The sequence below is a fragment of the Tursiops truncatus genome, chromosome 18, assembly GCF_011762595.2.
Source record: "Tursiops truncatus isolate mTurTru1 chromosome 18, mTurTru1.mat.Y, whole genome shotgun sequence".
NCBI lineage: Eukaryota > Metazoa > Chordata > Mammalia > Artiodactyla > Delphinidae > Tursiops > Tursiops truncatus.
Genome location: NC_047051.1, coordinates 38,070,120 through 38,089,738, shown reverse-complemented (window position 1 = coordinate 38,089,738; position 19,619 = coordinate 38,070,120).

Below are 19,619 nucleotides of genomic sequence, written 5' to 3'. Positions count from 1 at the left end.
GCCATAAACCTGTGAAGCATGAGCTTTGCCTTACTAACTATGGCACCTTATTTTTCTGTCAGAGAGAAATGCCATCAGAGCTATTAATTCATTTATGTTAGGAATAAATGTGCTCACTTATGAGTAGGGGTATTACTTCTGTTCATATTTGCATTAGGGTGTGTGTGTGTTGTTAAGTTTTCAGGGTAGTAAAAGATTAAATATACTTCAAGTAACATGTGATTGCCAAAGAGTAATCTTATTTCTTCCCCTGTAAAATGAACAGGGTTAATTAAGCAAATTGCTATGTCTTCTCAGCACTCTGTGCTTTAAAACCTTGACAGGAGCAAAGCATGATTTGTTTAATTATAAAGTATGTGGACATTCACACTCAGTGAAGACAGTTCCAGTCTCTTGACCGCTCTCTCAGAAACTTGGATACTAAATAATAGAGCTTCAAATATTCTTTCTTAACTTTTTGAAGTTAAGTGAATATAAACAAGGTTTCATAAACTACAAATATCCCTAAACTGGGTAACAAATTTATTGAAAGCTTAAATACAATCATCTCATTTTATCTACATCTAGAACTCCATCATTATGGTTAATAGACTTTATAATTCTATTTTACTACCATTCTGTATATCAAAACTCATTTACAATCACTTCAAATACAGTATGATTAACAAGTCTGTGATTTCCTTTTCAAATGATCATCTTAAATTTAGCATATTCCTGATCCTTTTAGTTTTAATATTACTATTTTAAGAGACAATATTTTTTTAAAAAAGCTTTAAAAAGTTCTGTGAATTACTAGAATCCATTGCCTAAGTGAGTGAACGTGTAAAAGTGATACCGAGTAAGTCATTTCCGTATTGCTCTAGTTCATTTTTGCCAATCCATGCATGGCATTCAATTACATTTTGTGATTAAAACAATAGAATGCACGCAATTAAGGATAAGAAACCCTTTTTTTACTGAAGAGACATCTTAAAAAATCACACTGTCAAAAATCTGAAATTAGTACCCACATCAGAAGTCTATGTAAAAGTATACTCAACAGCTTGCCAAATTAAAATCCCAAAACTAATTTTATTAAAGTGCAACTACAGAAAAAATCAATTTGCAATAAGAACAGTTAAAAAGTTCTCAGATAACTTGAATCAATAAATATACAGTCTTAGTAGTAAAAAATATTGCCATAAATCTACTTCTATGATAGATAAGCTTCATAGCAAGAAAAAAACAACAGCTGGAGGTAGGGGAGACGTCAACACTTTATAGTTAAATGTTTTTATTAAAACTTTTGGTAAGGTATGAAAATATATTTTCACTTCAGAGATATTTCATACAGCAATAGGTATATAACAGTATATGAGACCTGCGTGTATTCATTGCATCTCATTTTCTTACTGTGGTCACAGACTAACTATACCCTTTCTGTGATTATTTTTAACAGATAAAAGTGGTTGTAATTAAAAGGACAAAATCATACACTGAATACAATACTGAATCACTCAGTTGAATCAATTCTTGATATTTGCGAAAAATGAGTTATGTATTTGATGAGAAAAATTATACCAGCTTGAGTAACAGAATTATTCTCCACTTCCCTTTTCATCCACTTTCTTGAAATTCTGAATGTGTAAAGGCTAGAAATTGGTGTCCATTTGCCTTTTCTACCATGTCACTGCAGAAAAAACCATTACAGAATTTTCACTCCACTAGTGTAATGTTGTCTAGTTCTAATTAATCCTCTTATGTCATTCCTCAGCTGTCTGGAATTGATGTATATTAATGCATAATTGTGGGAGTAGAAAACAAAGCACATGCTGGAAAGCTTCTGCTCTAATCAAGGCAGAAATTTCCAATGCTAAGACTATTAAATTTGGCTCTTGTAATGTTTGTTTGGATAGAGTCTGCCTGTCACCGTCATAACCAATAGGCATAATGTCTCTACAAATTATCAGCAACACCCAGAAAGTCAATGCAAGATTAATCTAGTTTCTCACAAAGCCTTGTGTGTCTAGTCCCTAGATAAAGGAGAACTCCAGCTATATTTTAAGTCATCTGGAAAGCTAAATCAACACATCATGTTAGGGCAGTAACATCAGCATGCCAGGGTTTTAGTTTCCAAACCCCAACTGGGAACTCCATCACAGGACTATAACCTATCGTGAAATCAAAACAGTTTGGCACTCTTCTACCTGAATCTGATAAAAAGTGATTACTACAAGTATTTTTGCTTTTATGTTTGGTCTCATGAAATGTGAGTTACATCAAAAAGTGTCGTTTAAACAAATTACTTCTCTATAAATGACTCTTTAAACAAATATACAGACAAAAATGATACCTGTCATCCCTATTGCTTTCTAGCCTTGCATATGTTTTTGAGTTCAAAGTAAACTTGCCTGTATGTCTTTGAGTACATATCGAAGAATTATGCTTTTCCAATCTCTTACCTTAATAATTTAAACCAAGGAAATCCTGCCACTCTAGTTCATTGACAAATTCACAGGTGAATTTAGCTTTCTTGTATCAATGGTGGATCTAAAATCTTACCAAATTCTTGTCTAATTAACAACATAAAATCTACATTTGGTCAACATGTTCAATACTGGTCTTTAATTAGAATAATTGAAATTTTTCTGCCTACTGAAGCTTATTAGTAAGGGTCATCAAGAAAAAGCTGCTGCCCAAAATAAAGTAAGCACAATCAAAATGTAAGCAATGTGAGCTTCAAAAATATGGACTTTTGGAATTTTAAGTCAATCTGTCTCATATCAAGAGACATTTTTCAAAAGAGCAGATCCTTGTTATTCTCTAGGAATGTGGCAGAATTTATATTCTAAATAAGAATAGCATCCATGAGTAATGCAACGATCCACATGCACTACACACAGTGGACACAAAGTTAGCATGTTGTTCCAAGGATCAGTTTCCTTTGCCAAATGGAATAGGAAAAACTGTGCAACTCAGCTATTTCGTTTTCACCTTCAAATGCACCTCAAATTAAAACTGCAATTTTCTCATTTAGGAATTTTACCAAAATGCACCCATTATAATAATCCATGATAAACAAATTTTATCTGACTATATGGCTGAAATGGTTCTCTCCAATTCTCAGATTTAAGGGGGATCCTGAGTGTCCAACATGTGGTTGACAAGTGTTCCCCATCTCTTGTTAGAGTTTTAGGCAAGGACACATTAAGAAGCCAGTAATGAATATGGTAGATTTATAAAACTGTATGGAATTACTGGATACTTTTTGTAGTTGTAGGTGATAAAACTGGAAAAAACTTAGGGCTAAAATTTTATAAACAATAATAAAAGCTTATTATACACATTTCTAAATACACATGAAGATATGTCTCCTAGTGCATTACGGATAGGTTGGGAAAAGGCACATGCTGAGCTTAGTGGACAAGTTTGTGCAGAGGTGGATGTTGCTTCTGATACACTGGAGAGCAGGGGCTGGAATAAAAAAAAAAATTTAAAACAGGAAAGCATCATTCTAGTCTAGTGGAGAAGAGAGATCTTTTTATCATCATTATTGCTTGACCGCCCCCTCTTCTAGATGCCTCCTTATAAAGAGTAGTTAAAAAAAAAATCACAAAATTCTTCTATTTTGAAATTAGCAGAATGTTTGAAATTCACTGCCAAAATATACTGTTTGTCAAAAGTATCCAGAATGCTACTGCATAAAACACACTAATGCTATTACTACTCTTACTATGTAATGTCCATGAATGTTCACTGTACACTGGAAAGAGCCACACATGCCTCAGGTATGGCTGTATCATCAAGCCATATGCTTATTGTTGAAATACGTACCCTAAAGGAATTTAAAACAGAAATGTTAAATTAGACTTCAGCTTTTCTTTTTTATCTTTATACAAATAATTTATTTTGGGCACAAGTGACTCTTGGTGACATGCCACAATTTTATTTTTTAAACTAGAAGTTCAATCATAGAGGCAGTATTGCTTAGCAACTACAAGCAAAGCCTCCGGTGTAAAACTGCTAGGGTTCAAGTCCTAGACTACTCTCCATTTACAAGAACTGTGACCTTAAGCAAATCATGTAACTTCTCCTCAGCTGGAAAAGAGGGATGTTAACAATACTACATGACCCACAATGTTATTGTTCCTATTTAAGAAGTTAATACATGTAAAGGGCAGAGAAGAATGCCAGGAGCACAGTGAGTACTCAAGTAAATGCTGGCTGATTGTCATTATTTGGTGTTGGAAATCTACTTTCAAAGCATTGCAAATGAAGTTACTAGAAATAAAGGGATAACAGTGCCAAAGGGAATACTGCGATCTTCTCTTTACAGATTCCCAAATATCTTCCATTTCTCCCATGAAATTGTTTGCTATTTAGCTGAAATTAGTGTGGGGTTTTTTTTGGCCAGTGACTTTTATAAACGTTTAAAAGCATGTTTTACATTTTTTAGTGATAATGACTAATTCTGTTACTCAATAGTTAGTTTCAATCACAATTCATTAAGATTAATGAATTTATTCTTTTTAATGTTAGCTTTTCCCCTATATAGGCTACTCTAACTCTGTTATGGTTTTCTAATGTTGCTTTTGTCTAAATTCCTAACAAATTTATTTCTCTTCCAGGCAAAACATTGGAAGGCACAGTCTGCACAAGTTCATTAATCTACAAGCATCCAATTCCAAATCAGATGCCAGTGGGCATCATCTCTTTGTCCTTTTACAATAGAGAACTGATTTGATTAATCATATAGCTGTGATTCACTGTATTGTCCACAGAATGGCTGACTCTGACAAAGCTCCATAAACTCAAGGGATTTTAAGCCTTGGCCTGTCCAGTTTCTCACTTTGTCAGAGATTGCTTACATCTCATTCCACCAATTACTGCCCAAAATAGCTAAAATGCCTCTTATGCAAAAATCATACGGTATTCATTTGACATTCATCTATTTCTTTTATATTATTTATACATTCTTTATAATTTGCTGTCACCTGCATTGTGACATTAAATAGTCTTGCGATTTTTTAAATAACCTACATATGACCTTACATCCAGGGAATAAATACCTAGAAAACAGATCATGTCCATATACTCATACGGTTAAGGAAGGCATCTTTGTTGCTGTATACTCAGGATGTGAGCATTGGATGAAGTTGCTTAAAATGAAAAAAAGAGTCTTGTGGCCAACATGTGGCATCTCTGCAAATATACCTCCTCCATCTATATCAACTTCCCAAACTTGCAAAGTAACTCCTAAACTCATCCACCTACAGCATAAAGCAGTCTTTTTGTAATACTTCTACCAAAAACACGGATAGAATTGAGTTTTCCTAAAGTTTTTGATAAGATAAAAGAGTGTAATGAAGTAAATAGTGATAAATGCAAGCAAATTTTGAGGTCCAGAAATCATTGAGATATTATGGGAGCAAGTACTCCTAGGCTTCTCTCCAAGTTTCAGAATCATCCTTGTAGGGCCGTTTCTGCAGTGTTCTGGAGAAAGTGTGGTAGGCTGTGCTATGGCAATACATAGTTCTAGTTCATATTCCTCTAAGCAAATACCACTTGTCATTTGACATTCAGGTGGCATATTTGGGGGCTACTTCAGCTAATTTGAAATTCAATCCTTTTATTCTCAAACTTGATTTTCCTTCAGATGGACAGTTATGATTATTTACATTTTTCTTCAACTTAACTCTATTTTGTCTTTGAATGAACAGGTTACCAATAAAATCGTTGAGTGTTATTCGATTTAATTAGCTTTTCTAAAACTTATCCTAAGAACAAATGATACCATTAATCAAAATTACCAGTGTCTGACTTCAAAATAATTGTATTTACACATTATCCCCAAACTATATATAATTCTCCAATATTCACAAAAGTTGAAATACTAAATTCATCTTAATGTCTTACTACAGAAAAAATCAAACATAATTAATGTTACTGATAAAAATATGGTAGCTACATACTATTTTAAATAGACAGTTTTCTAATCAAACTCTAAGCACTAATAATCTTGAGATTCTAAAGTTCATCTGTTTTGTGATTTCTGATTTAGGAGGAAAATGTTAAATTTCTAGTTCAGAAGGAGAAAATTAATTAGGCAGAGACCTCAAAGAAGATAATGGCAACAGTCTGTTATCAATACTAATGCAAGAGAGTGATAACATACATCTTGCAAACAATGAGAATACTGCAAATCGTTCATCGTCAGGAGAGACTGAACCATATGATTTACTTTGTAATTGTTTTTCTTGAGCCAATGTTAACATTGATTTGCACCGTTTGAACATACATCAACTGATGATAGAAAGAAGGCCAGACACATGTTGGGTGGTAAGAGGAAACCTGCCAAAGAGTGATGCTTCCCTAAGTAATTAACAAAAGCTGTAGTTTAAATTTTAATAATAGAAATTTTAAAATGACTGAATCCAATGATCTATTTTTCAGATGAGAAAATTGAATTCTCAAGATGCTAAGTGAAATTTTAGCAAAGTATAACTGGTTTAGAATAGATATTATTGTTGCCAAAAATTAGAAAATAATGTGTATCAAAGTTTTGAAAATAGGAAAATCTAAGTATTTATTTAAATTAACCACCAGTGGTTTATTTTCTTTGGTAAAGCAACACATAGTTACTTATAAAAATCATAATAAGCAAGGAATTAAAACTACATAATAACGCCAAGTTAAATGTCATTGTCATTGTGAGTGATGGTGAGACTGCCACATTTCTGATTTTATGTAGAAGTTAGTTAAAACAGACAGGGTAATCCTCATGTGATTTCCACACCATCCTTTATTTAAATGTATCTGTGTTACTAAGCGTAATCTATCCTGTTGTTTGGTTCTAAATTAGCTTTCCAAATTATCCATATTTTCACATTATTGAAAAGTGAATTACATTTTTTTCATGACTGGTCATATAATACATTTATAATTTCCAAAAAATGTTTATGTTTTAATCAATAAACTTAATTAACAAGAGCTATTACACACCTTATTCCTGAGGTCTATATATTTTACCAGGTTTCAATTTTGTAGTTCATGTATATTACAGTAATTACTTGGAGACAGTTGCCTAAATATCCACAGAACAGTTGGAAAGATCTTTTTGGAGTTAGGCACCAGCTTGATGGTTATCACTGAAGCCTATCTACAATTAAAATAGTACATTTTCTGGCAGTAAGATTTTTTCTTAAAAATACATTTGCACAAAAATGTGCAAAAAAGTGCAAAAACAAAGATTTTTTTCTCGAATATTATGTTGAAACTTTGAAACAACCTGCTCATATAAACATTCACCCATATGTAAATTAGTGCTTTAGAAATGATTAAGTTAAAAATAACAATACTGTCTTGCCTGAAACGTAAAGCTCAATTATGACATTTTCTTCTATGATTAAAGAAAACCAAAATTTCAGGATATGAATGTTTCTTAATTTAAGAAAAATGTTTATATAACAAAGGTCTCTATTTTCAAATTTATGTCATTGCATCCATTCTTTTAAATATTGTGATAAATATTCATAAGAAAATGGACTTGTCCAATTCAGAACCATCTGGAGGTAAAAGCCAATTAAACCAAACATTTATTCTAGCTAGAGTTTAACATCTATGTTCCATGTCTATGTTAGGCTTATGTCTTTTTGAGGGCTAAGGCTGAACATTCTTTTGCAGAATATCATGACTCAAAATATCCCTTTCAAAATGGATCCCTATGAAACTCCATTTTTAGAGAACACTGTCCTTTTTAACTCGAATTATTATTCAACATTATCAATGTGTGCCATGTTTTTAAAGTGATTTTTTAATATAGCAAATATGCTAATCTTATATAGTTACAAAAATGAAGTTTTACTTGCAACCATATTTTATTAACACCTTTGCCTGTAGAAGAAGTGTGATTTTAAGGATGAAAAGTGTATTTCCCTCTAAATTAACCAAAGGATAAATTTAAACTTGGCATGCTTCTAATTAAAGTAATAGATCTTAGAATTTTATTGTCCTACTGAAAGATCAAGTCTCCAGCACTAGTTAAAAAAAAAAAGACTTTAAAAAATATATTTCAGGGAAATGATGACATCAATTTAAAACTGAGAGAGAGAACTCATATATTTTTTTCTTAAATAAGGGAATTCCAAGGGAAAAAATGTATTGTGTTTAAAACCACTGGAATCTTTTAAAGCAAAGACAATGTCTTATTCATTAAAAAAAAAAAAATCCCATTGTCTAACACTGTTCCTAGATCACAGCTATTACTCAATAGATGTCTGTTGAATAACAGAATTAATGAAAAATAAGAGATTAATTTGCGTTTATATCAGTGGATCACATCACAGTTCTTTGGCAGCAGAAAAGTTTCATAGTTCTATAAGGCAGAATTTAAATAGAATACACATTTTAAAACTATAATATATAATTCTGGAATAAGTTTTAGTATCCATTAAGGAAAATATAATATAGTTCAGTGTTCTAGTGATAAGGCTGGATATTGTCTGGTTGTCAGGCTTATGCCTGAATAAGATAAGTGCTCAGCAGGCAGAAAAACTCCTTTGCATTGCTAAATGAGAAAATCAAGTGAGCCCTGATCACATAAAGAAAGACATGAATGGTGCAAGAAATATAATTCTCCTCATAGAATAAAGTAATTAGTCATTATCTGAACTGGAATTTACATAAAATTCCTGGGATACACATTCACCTCTCCATTCTAAGAGTTAACAGAATAGATCATTGATAGGGACAACATAAAATGGTGGTCATCTTAATTTAAATTTAGCTATATATATGTAGTAAACACGTATATACACTTGATGCCATGAGAACGCTAAATATCTCAAATACAACTATGAACCCAAATACCTAAAGCCTGATTCTTGCCATTTAGAATGTGTCTAACACCCTCATTTTGCCTGATTATCTGCTGTTTGCCCTTGTGGTGGGATTAACTAGAATTTATTAAACACTGCCTATATGCCATGCTATAATTCTTACAACTCCATGATGTCTGATACCCAAGGTAACATCCATCCTATGTCCCCACCCTGCTCTGTACCCCAATACTGTATGATGGACATCTCATCTTAGCATAAAACAGGCAGTGGTTTAAAGGAAATCATGCCACTTTGCCATGCATTCTCTGTTAGATTAAATTTTTCCAAGCACAAAGAGTGGGTTTTCTTATCATAGCTTGTTTTGTTTTAAAGTCCTTTCTACCTATTGAGGCACTGTCTATAACTAAAACAAAAGACTGGTTCAAAAACAATCAAACAGCACTGAGAGGGTCGTAAAGGTCAACAAGAACTTAAAAATTTAATTTTTACGATCGAAGTCACAGCAAGGCCAATTGAAATTTGACTGTATCTACTTTCTATTTAGTTGATAAAATTAACTAAATGAATAACAAATCCCCACTACATTCTGCTCCAAATCCAAATCATTAACTTTATCTTGATGATTTCACCAATTCCAACATAAAGCAATGATTTTGGCCTCAGGATATTAAGAAAAAATATTTTTTCAGGTACTATCATTTGTGTAATATTTTTATTTGTTGGTCTCATTTATGTTATAGTGTCACATACATACTCAAACATTATAAACTTGCATATTAAGACATTAAAATCTTACTTATAGGGACTTCCCTGGTGGCATAGTGGTTAAGAATCCGCCTGTCAATGCAAGTGACATGAGTTTGAGCCCTGGTCTGGGAGGATCCCACATGCTGCAGAGCAACTAAGCCCGTGCACCACAACTACTGAGCCTGCACTCTGGAGCCTGCAAGCCACAACTACTGAAGCCCGCGTGCCACAACTACTGAAGCCCACGCGCCTAGAGCCCGTGTTCCCCAGCAAACAGCACGGAACCTAGAGCCCATGCTCCGCAACAAAGAGAAGCCACCGTAATGAGAAGCCTGTGTACTGCAACGAAAAGTAGCCCCTGCTCGCGGCAACTAGAGAAAGCCAGTGTGCACCAATGAAGACCCAACGCAGCCAAAAATAAATAAATAAATAAATATTTTAAAAATCTTACTTATAAATGAACATATATTAATTTAGACTCAGAGAAATAGTAAAAAAAAAAAATTATTGTGCTTCTGGCATAAATTTGATGAATCCCAGAAAAATGATCCATGTACTCCAAGGCATTTTAACTAGTATGATTATACCATGTATGCCATTACTTCAACAGGGATGCTTTCTAGTCTACGGAATAATTGGAAGCAAAACCCAGCAGGTTTCAAATGGCTCCAGCTGTGTTAAGTACTGACTGTGAAACAGATTCCCTCTCTTGTATGTTGTTTTGTAATAGAGTGATGTATAAGGTGAAAATCCCCAGATGGGTGGAGTTCCTATGGGTAATTCATGGGGAAGTAAATTAATAACAAAAACTAAAAGAAGCAAGATAATTTTAAAACACAACATGCAAATGAAAATGGTGAAATACACAAAATGAAAGATGAAGCAATTATACAAATATGAAACAATAGGGACTGAGATCAAAAGAAAATATAACATCCTATCTGCTGTTCTCTGATGCTGTTACAAAGATCAACTTTTCATAAATCCTAGATAACTCAAAAACAGTGTTTTAAACCTAAAACAGATTAACAGAGATAACTTGCTTTTTAAAAAGATAGTTTGCATTATATATATGTATAACTGAATCATTTTGCTGTATACCAGAAACTAACACAACATTGTAAATCAACTATACTTCAATAAAATAAAATTTTAAAAAAAGATACAAAACTTAAATTCAAGAAAACCACCAAAAACAAAACTTAGAGAACATGTATTAAATGAAATTGGGCACCTCTGTCAGTGGTAAGTTGGTATCCTTGGAAAAAATAGGCGAAAAATAGGTAGGTTTTTGGAGTGTCTGCCTACCATGGGCCAGAAATCTACATGCACCCATGTACGCACACAATTTAATAACAACCTTATGTATTAGGCCTGATTACATCCATTTTACAGGCTAGGAAAGCAAGAAATGGTACAAATGATATATCCTATGTGACACAGTTTTTAAAATAGCAGTTCTCCAAGTCATTTTTTTTTTTTTTTACTTCAAATATCAAACTACTTTTTGTAGTAATCTCAGTTTTCTTCATGTGGAAAAGGAATTAAATAGGCCAAATATTCTCAAAGGTCCATTTTGAGTCTTGAGAAACTATTCTGTAAATTCTATTAGACACTAAATTTATCTTTCTAAAATTAATATAGTAGCTAGACACCACTTTCTATTCAATTATTATTTTGCTGCTTTTTATAGGATTCATATGTGATTCTATGGTGTCGTCTGGATGGCTCAAAAGTCTATTAAGTGAACTTTAATGATGACTTTTTTTTCTCCTCCAGAACACACTGTCTCTATTAAGCAGATATCAAAGTGAATCTATTGATTATTGTTTAGAAGTAATCACTCAATTATCTAAGTAATCAAAGGTTTAAATAAAAATTTTGGATGAGGAATTTTCGAAGAAAAGAAATCTGATCCTGTTTATGTTCATTCTTTCCCTTCTTATTATAGCCTAACATGAATAAAGATATTATGATGGGCAGACACAGTGGTGTGGAAGAAGTGAGGGAGAAAACGGAAACCACAGATATCTCTAATTAAGTGATATGAGAGTGTGCTCATGTACATTAGAATCAGCGGTTTTTTAACCCTCTGCTTCTCTCTCTCTCTCTCTCTCTCTCATACAAATGCAGAAATCACTAGTGAGTCAAGACACTGATAAAGCATATAAAGGTGTTAATTATATTTCACTGTTTACAAAAATCAAAATGTCAAAATGCAGAGTCTAAGAATGCTTACACTTGCTCATCTATAGGATGAGGTTAGGTTAGTTGGTCTTCACTGGACCTCCAGAAATATGAATGGAGGTGTCTAGGGAGATCAAAATTTCTTAGATTAGAGACTATGGGGACTCGTCAGCCACCAAAAAAAAAACCCCAAAACCCAAAAAAACCCTTAAACCTAACTAGAGAGTTTGTCATCAAGTCCCAGCTGTTGCAGAAGAAAATAGGGACAGTAGCTGAAACCAGACAATCAGAACTCTCCCCATATATACTTTATTTGTTTAGGCCTCGTTGTCATATGCTTACCACAGTTTAATCTTATGGTCTAGAGTTAGTTTACTGGGAGGTATTGCAGGAAGAACAATTTTGGGTGCAATGAATTGCATAATGTCCCTAATGAAGAAAATGTTTCAAACTTATATCTGGCCTAAAAATAGTGTTTTTCAAGTAAAAGTAGGCACATATGAGGAAGAAATACCAGTGCAGAGGTAAGGTTCTAAACTGGAAATAAATGCTTTAGCCATGTGACTTGAAAAAAACACATTTTCTGTCTCTCAGTCTCTATATAATTTTAATAAGAATGGTAATGTCTTCTTTCTGTAGTTGTTATAGAGATTATCAATGGAAATATGCATATATAAGGCATGATTCCAATATCAGCTGATCACTCTCATTGGGTAAACATTTACTGAATGACTACGAAGTTCACTCTTTTAGGAGCTGTTGTAAGTTTAGTCTTAGAAATACAAAGGTAAGTAAGACATTGTCTCTACTTCGAGGGACTTTCTTATATTCTCCTTAATTATTAAGCTTTAAGTTATGATATACCAGTATTTTATTAACTTAGTTGTCATTTGAGACTGAAAGATCATGAGGAACCCGGGTTGTGTTTTGAACGATCCTGAATATACACCTGGGGTTGACACTGCATGGCTGGAGAGGCTACTCAGCCCCGCCAATAACAGATGGTCCTGTAGGAATAGTTTAAACCCTGAGGAGTGCTGCTCCCAGTATCATCCAGAAGTCAATAACCCTTAGCTAAAGCAGAATTTAATTGTCTAAAACAGAGACTTTAGGTGTCAAAATGATCCTTCTTAATTATTACCATGTTTAAAAATCAATCAGTGAATTCAGCATAGTTTGCCATCACTGCTTGGCAGATTTTGGGGTCAAGACCGTGAATGAAAATGAGTTCATGTCAAACTAAAATATCCTGAAGACTTTATCTGTTTTTATTATGGTTTAATGTAATTTTGATACTCACTTCAGTGTGTAGCAAAAAAAAGTATTTTCATAAAAATTCTGACATCTTTTTTTATATTGGAAATTTGAATGCATTGAAACATTATTAATCTATACAGCTAAATTTATTATGATTTCTTAACTTTGAAAATGTTATCAGTATAAAAAAACAATTTTGAAAATTGCAAAGGAAAAACATAAATAGAGATTTTCTGTTTCTAGGAAGAATGGACACATTGTGGATGTTTTATTTGACCCTTTATGGATGTTCTAGAGCAAAATATTTCTGTTTGATTTCTTTTTTTTGGAGGGAAGATACACAGAAATAAGTTGGTGTCATTGTCATTTAAAAATATATCTAGAAATTAAGAAAGCGGATGTATATGAGGTAACATAAGTGAACAAAGTCCACCTAAAGAATGACAAGAAATGAAGCAAAGAAAAGCTGCCAGTCCAGGTGTGTTCACAGCTGACAAACAAGGAAGGCTACTGTGATTCCAGGCTTCCAATGTGAAAATCGGTTCAATGGCATGAATATATGACACAGGCGGGCATCAACTCACAACTCAGAACTCACTCCATTTTGTCTCCATTTGTCACTTGCACCCCCTACAAGAACTTTCCTGAGAATCCTATGCAGCTGTGTATTTGAAAGTCCTCAGCATGCAGCTGCTATCACATGGAGGCACAGGTTGGTTGCAACCTCCAAATCCAAAAAAAACACCAGCACTTTTTTTCCTCAAGAAAAGATCTACAAGGGAACTCCAGTCAGCAGAAGACACTGTCTTCCTATAAAAGATACATCTTCATTATATATATCCTGTATTTCCATGCTTCTCCTTCTTGAGGTTTATTTAATGAGGAAAAAATCCTCATTTACTGAATTGCAGTTGCTATTGTCTTGCACAAAAACTGTTTCGTTTTCAAAATCAATCATCTGTGATGATTCTCAACAAGTCCATAGTACCTACTGTGGTCTGCACATGGATTATATATATGTTTTCTAGTAGGCAAAAATATAGGATTTGTAAAATCTTTAAAAAATAGGCATGGCTATTTCCACTGATTTTATATCTAACAGGACCTGTCCTGTCAAAGATATTAAGCATTGAAGAACTGTGAGGCATTTTACTGAACCCTGTCATGAAAGTAAATATACTGAAACCCATGTATGTCTGGAATGAGTTGCTGTGCTCCAAATACACACTGTTTACAAATGGAGAAAGGTGAATTCTAAAAATACAGTTTGAGAAATGACTCAATAGCAATTCCTTTGAGGATCAAAGCACTCACTTAGTAGCCAGCCCTCTTCATTATGGTAATGCTACAGTTTTATAGATACCTAGGGTTATAATCTGATTTATGTTTAGAGGAGAGTATATACACACAATTGGGAGATTCTTCTAGGAGAGGTGAAGGCCACACCATGGACAGAGGTACCACGCGTAAGTATGAGAGTGCCTGCAACATCTATCTTGAATAATTAGAATTATCCAAGAGCAAATCTGTTCATTCTAAGGCATGTATATGAGATTTTATTCTTTCAGACACATCCAATATTTCTGCATTTGGAAAAAATAGGCAAGACTAATTCCCTAAGGTATAAATCACTCTAATGTGGAAGGGAATTTGTTAGCTAGTTGTATTACAAAGCCTTTACTTCATATTTAATAGGCACCGGCAATACCAGCATTATACAAAGCTCTCTACTTTGCAAATCTTTAAAACTCCACTTAATTTTCAGCACTGATTTCCTGCAATCTAAGAGCTTATGAAGGGTTCACTGTGTTCATACCGATGTATGCAAAATGTGCCAGAACTTCCCTGTCTGTGATGGCATTCATTTGGAAGTGAATCCCAAATTTCTATCACTGGCATGCTTATTTCCGACTAAAATAGATATTCTTAGAATGAAAGCTGAAGATTAGGAGGAAAAAAAGGAGGCAAAATAACTAGCACTGGAAGAGATATATGCAAATATCAGCTCAATGACAATTCTTCATACTATTTACAATTGAAGCTTAAAGACCCAAATACTCTGCAATCCATTAGTTTCTCAATATCCTGGAAGGGATTAGAGTATTTCTTAACTGCTAACAGACTGAAAAAGGCCAGAGCCTGGATATTAACAAAGCTGCATAATACCAAAATGTAGAGATGGTCAGATAGAAAGACAAACTAAGGAAGAATGTTAAAATACAAGATACTATACAAACGTGGTAAAACTGAACAAATTTCCATTCCTTCCTGCAGCCTACATAATTAAACATCTACATATTTTTTTTTATTAACAAATATTTATTGAGTATATATGGTGTACTGCTGTAAAGTGAATGGTGTTTTTTTTTTTTTTTTTAATATTTATTTTATTTTTGGCTACACTGGGTCTTCGTTGCTGCACCCGGGCTTTTCTCTAGTTGAGGCGAGCGGGGGCTACTCTTTGCACGGGCTTCTCATTGCAGTGGCTTCTCCTGTTGCGGAGCACGGGCTGTAGGCGTGCGGGCTCTAGAGCACGGGCTCTAGGCGTGCGGGCTCTAGAGCACGGGCTCTAGGCGTGCGGGCTCTAGAGCACGGGATCTAGGCGTGTGGGCTCTAGAGCACGGGATCTAGGCGTGCGGGCTCTAGAGCGCAGGCTCAGCAGCTGTGGCACACAGACCTGGTTGCTCCACGGCATGTGGGATCCTCCTGGACCAGGGCTCAAATCCGTGTCCCCTGCATTGGCAGGCGGATTCTTAATCACTGCACCACCAGGGAAGCCCCCAACATCTACATAAATTAATGAGTGGTGAGGCTATAGTATACTCCTTTCAATAACAGATAAGTTAATTTCATATATTTTCTCAAGGAATTCCGGGATAATTAGTGTAAAATGACTAGAAAGAATCAATCAAATGTGCTTCACAGATCTTGCCTGTGCATGTATCTTCACCACTCCCAGCTATACAGGTGGTCCCAAGTCCATCATTTTAAATGTGATGTGTGTGTATAGCACTGTAATCAATCAAACCAATAAAGATAGGGGGGAAATATTTTCACATGCCATTTAAATAACGGATAAGTATGTAAAAACAAATCCTTAATGAATGACTTCAAGTTCTGAATGCTTTAAAGTTATATATTATGGCTCAGAAAATTCCAATTCTGCCACTATTCTTTTCTATAGGCAACAAACTGCCTATAGGACAACAATATGAGTGAGAGAGATTACGTATGGGTTGTTTTCCCAGTTTATTCCTGCCATCATTCTTTACTGTTAAGGAATGGGTAGAACTTATTTATGAACTTCACATTTTAATGAATCTTGACTTAGGGAAAAAAAGAATATAAATCAAAACCAAAATGTCAATCATGGTAATATATCTTTCTTGTTCTATATTTCTGATGGCTGACAGCCCAATAGGTTTGTATCAAACAAAGGCAAAAAGCATGTGTTCCTTTCCAATGAAATGTTGGACAGATTTAACAGCTATCTGAAATAACTCATGAAATCTTAAACAGTGAAGTATATTTCTTTTTGTAATTGAGATGTCATATTTCTACATTTGGATTTGCTTTTGTGATCCGATATAAATTTTAGGGGAGCTAACCTTTAAAAAGGCCATAACACATTAGCATTATTACTTATTGAACATGACTCCTATGCCTCTAGATACTTACAACTTTAAAGCGAGCCCCTTGTTGACTTGCATTCTTGAATTTTCACGAATACCTGGTCTGTGATTAGTGTCATATTTCAACAAACTTGATATAAATTTTAGGGCTCTGGTATGTAATAAATTCTGAGAAATATATTAAACATAAAATCAGCTGTCAGGAAAGCAAAAACTTAAAAATACACATAAAACAATTCTTGCTTAGTTTCCAACTACATGAAATATATGATATTAACTGATGTGTTAATATTACGGAGACAAATTTATAGTTTCAACAGAGGGTCCCCTTCAAGAAAACGCCAGACTAAATTCAGAGAAAACTTACTGCAAGGATTTTAAGTGAAAGTGGTAAACAATCCACAGTTGTCTTTTTGCCTGTTTTAACTCCATGCAAGCTAAGAGCTCAACTCTGACAAAATCAAACTGAGAAAGTACTAAAGATGAGCCATGCAGTTGACATGGTCTCAAATTCTGCAAACACTCAATCTGGTACTGCTGGACCAACACAAGCACTATAGCTTTTCCCATTTGGTGGATTTCTGCATTACCCCACTCCCAACCCGCAAAATTTAGAAATCGAACAATCTAAATAACATATTAAAAATAATTGTGAAAACAGAGCTTATAAGAAGATAATTTAAAGGTTTTATTTTCCTATCTCAGTACTGTCATGTAAAATAATGTAATGTGAAAAATAATTCATGAAGATGTCATTTCTAATATTTTGGGTGTAACTTACATACATCTCCTATATGTCAATAAGAAAATGAAACTTTAAGAGTCAAATAATTCAAAACTGGTTATGAGGAAATCTGATTTTAGATCTGAGCTTTTGTATTAAGTCCAAATTCTGTTTTACTATTTCATGTATTATATTTTAATTTGTACTATTATGAGAAGATAAATTTTAGCTTGAAATATTTAACTAACAAGACTATGCATACACCATAAGAATATAACACATTAATATAAGTACAATATTTACAAGGTAATTTTAATGATGCCAAAGCCTGTTCTGTGACAACATGAGGATGACTAATCTGAAGCTAAGGGAACATCAGTTTATGGTGTTGCATATATATAGAATTCATTGCAACAAAATTAAAAAAAAATAAGATAATAGAATAGTTTAACTACTGAAATTATTTTCTCTATGTTAACAAATGTTCAGTAATCAGTAGACATGTCCATGCCCAATACAGTGGTAACTTTTTACTTTTATTCTCCTTAAGGTTATTAGCAACAAAGGCTAAAATGTAACTTCAATTTTATACCTTAGGTGTATCAAACTGAAAAAATATATAAAATATTTGTCTCACAAAACCAAGAGGAAAGGTAGCCAGGCTGAATGGATGGCCCACGCTTATTTCAAATTCCTGAATGAATATCCAAGGGGTCTGGGTATCTACTAATTTCATGACATAGATCACTTAGCAAAGGAGTAGAAACAAAAATCACAACTGATAACATTTTAAATATAATTTGCATCTTGAGGAGCAATTTTTTTCCATATGCCACCTATGTTCATCCCTCACAGTATACTGCAAAATTTAACAGTTTAAAATATCTTAAAGTTTTTGCTAGCTTCACATTAGTTAACATTTGCTCCCTTCACTTTCAATTTCATTTTTCTTTCTTACTGTTCTAAATAGAAATTCTATGACTATCTTGTGCATTTTGCATGACATAACAGCATTTCAGTAACAGCTGCAGTGGGAGTCTCAAAAATGAGAAGTAATCATAAAAGTAATATAGTATCTCTGAATGATTGGGAATAAAGTAATTCCCTTTATGCTGTAAAAGTATATGTATACACTTGAGTATGGCATGCAAACACATTTTCAATATATAATTTCTTCAATATATACACAAATGTATATATGAGCAAATACTCTAGATTGTGAAAAGTTAAAGTAAGGATGTTTAAGCTCTAAAATAAGCATTTCATTTAGAAAATTAAACGTAACTGTTTACCCCGAACCAAACTCACAGTACAACTATTACAAATTGTTTTATTACCGTAAGAAGTTGTCAAGTGTAAATAGGTCACTTTTTAAATTCTTTAACATTTTCATTTATACCCCTGCAAAAAGCACAATGGGGCCAAGAAAATTAATTCCCCAAATGCTGTCAACCAGGTTGGGAAACAGCAATAAACAGCTAACTGTAAAGCCTCCAGCTACAATAAAACTGCTTTCAATAAGAGCTGAGAGTTGGAGTATGCAAAAACAGGTCCTCTGGAAATGATAATCTGAAAGGGAAAGGGGCTGACATTTCTCGTCCCAATATGCTGAGGCAGTGGGTCTCAAAGTATGGTCCCTGGATTGGCAGCATCGGTATCACCTAGGATCTTGTCAGCAATGCAAATTTTCAGGCTTGACCCTAGTGATACTGAACCTAACCTCTGGGATTAGGGACCAACAACTCATGATTTAAGAAACATTCCAAATGCTTCTGAGACACCTTAAATTTTGAAAACTTAATATTATATTTTAAAAATCATACTTATTAAGGAGATATTTTCCTTTTAGAGAAAATATGCCAATGAGCTTTGTCATTTAAAGCCCTACTGGAAATGATAATGTTGTCATCTTCTCAACCTTATAACAGTGAACTTTGTTTATTTATGAAAAAATATCAAGATATAATTTAGCTCTTTAAAAAAGGGACATTTCATTCAATCTGTGAATATTAAGGATACTTCCAAAAATTCATAAAAAATAATTTGTGGAAGATTCAGTGACAGATTTGTTATATTCAAGGAAAATGAAAGTTTAGTAAAGTAGAGTGGTTGAGGAACGTGGTTTACAAGTGTTTTATAACACATGAGGGGAAACAGCAGGGGGAAAAAAGTCAGACAAAATAAGAATCAATGCACTATAACCAAACTCATGGTGTAAATGTCAGACATTATGTTTTCATTGTACAGACAATA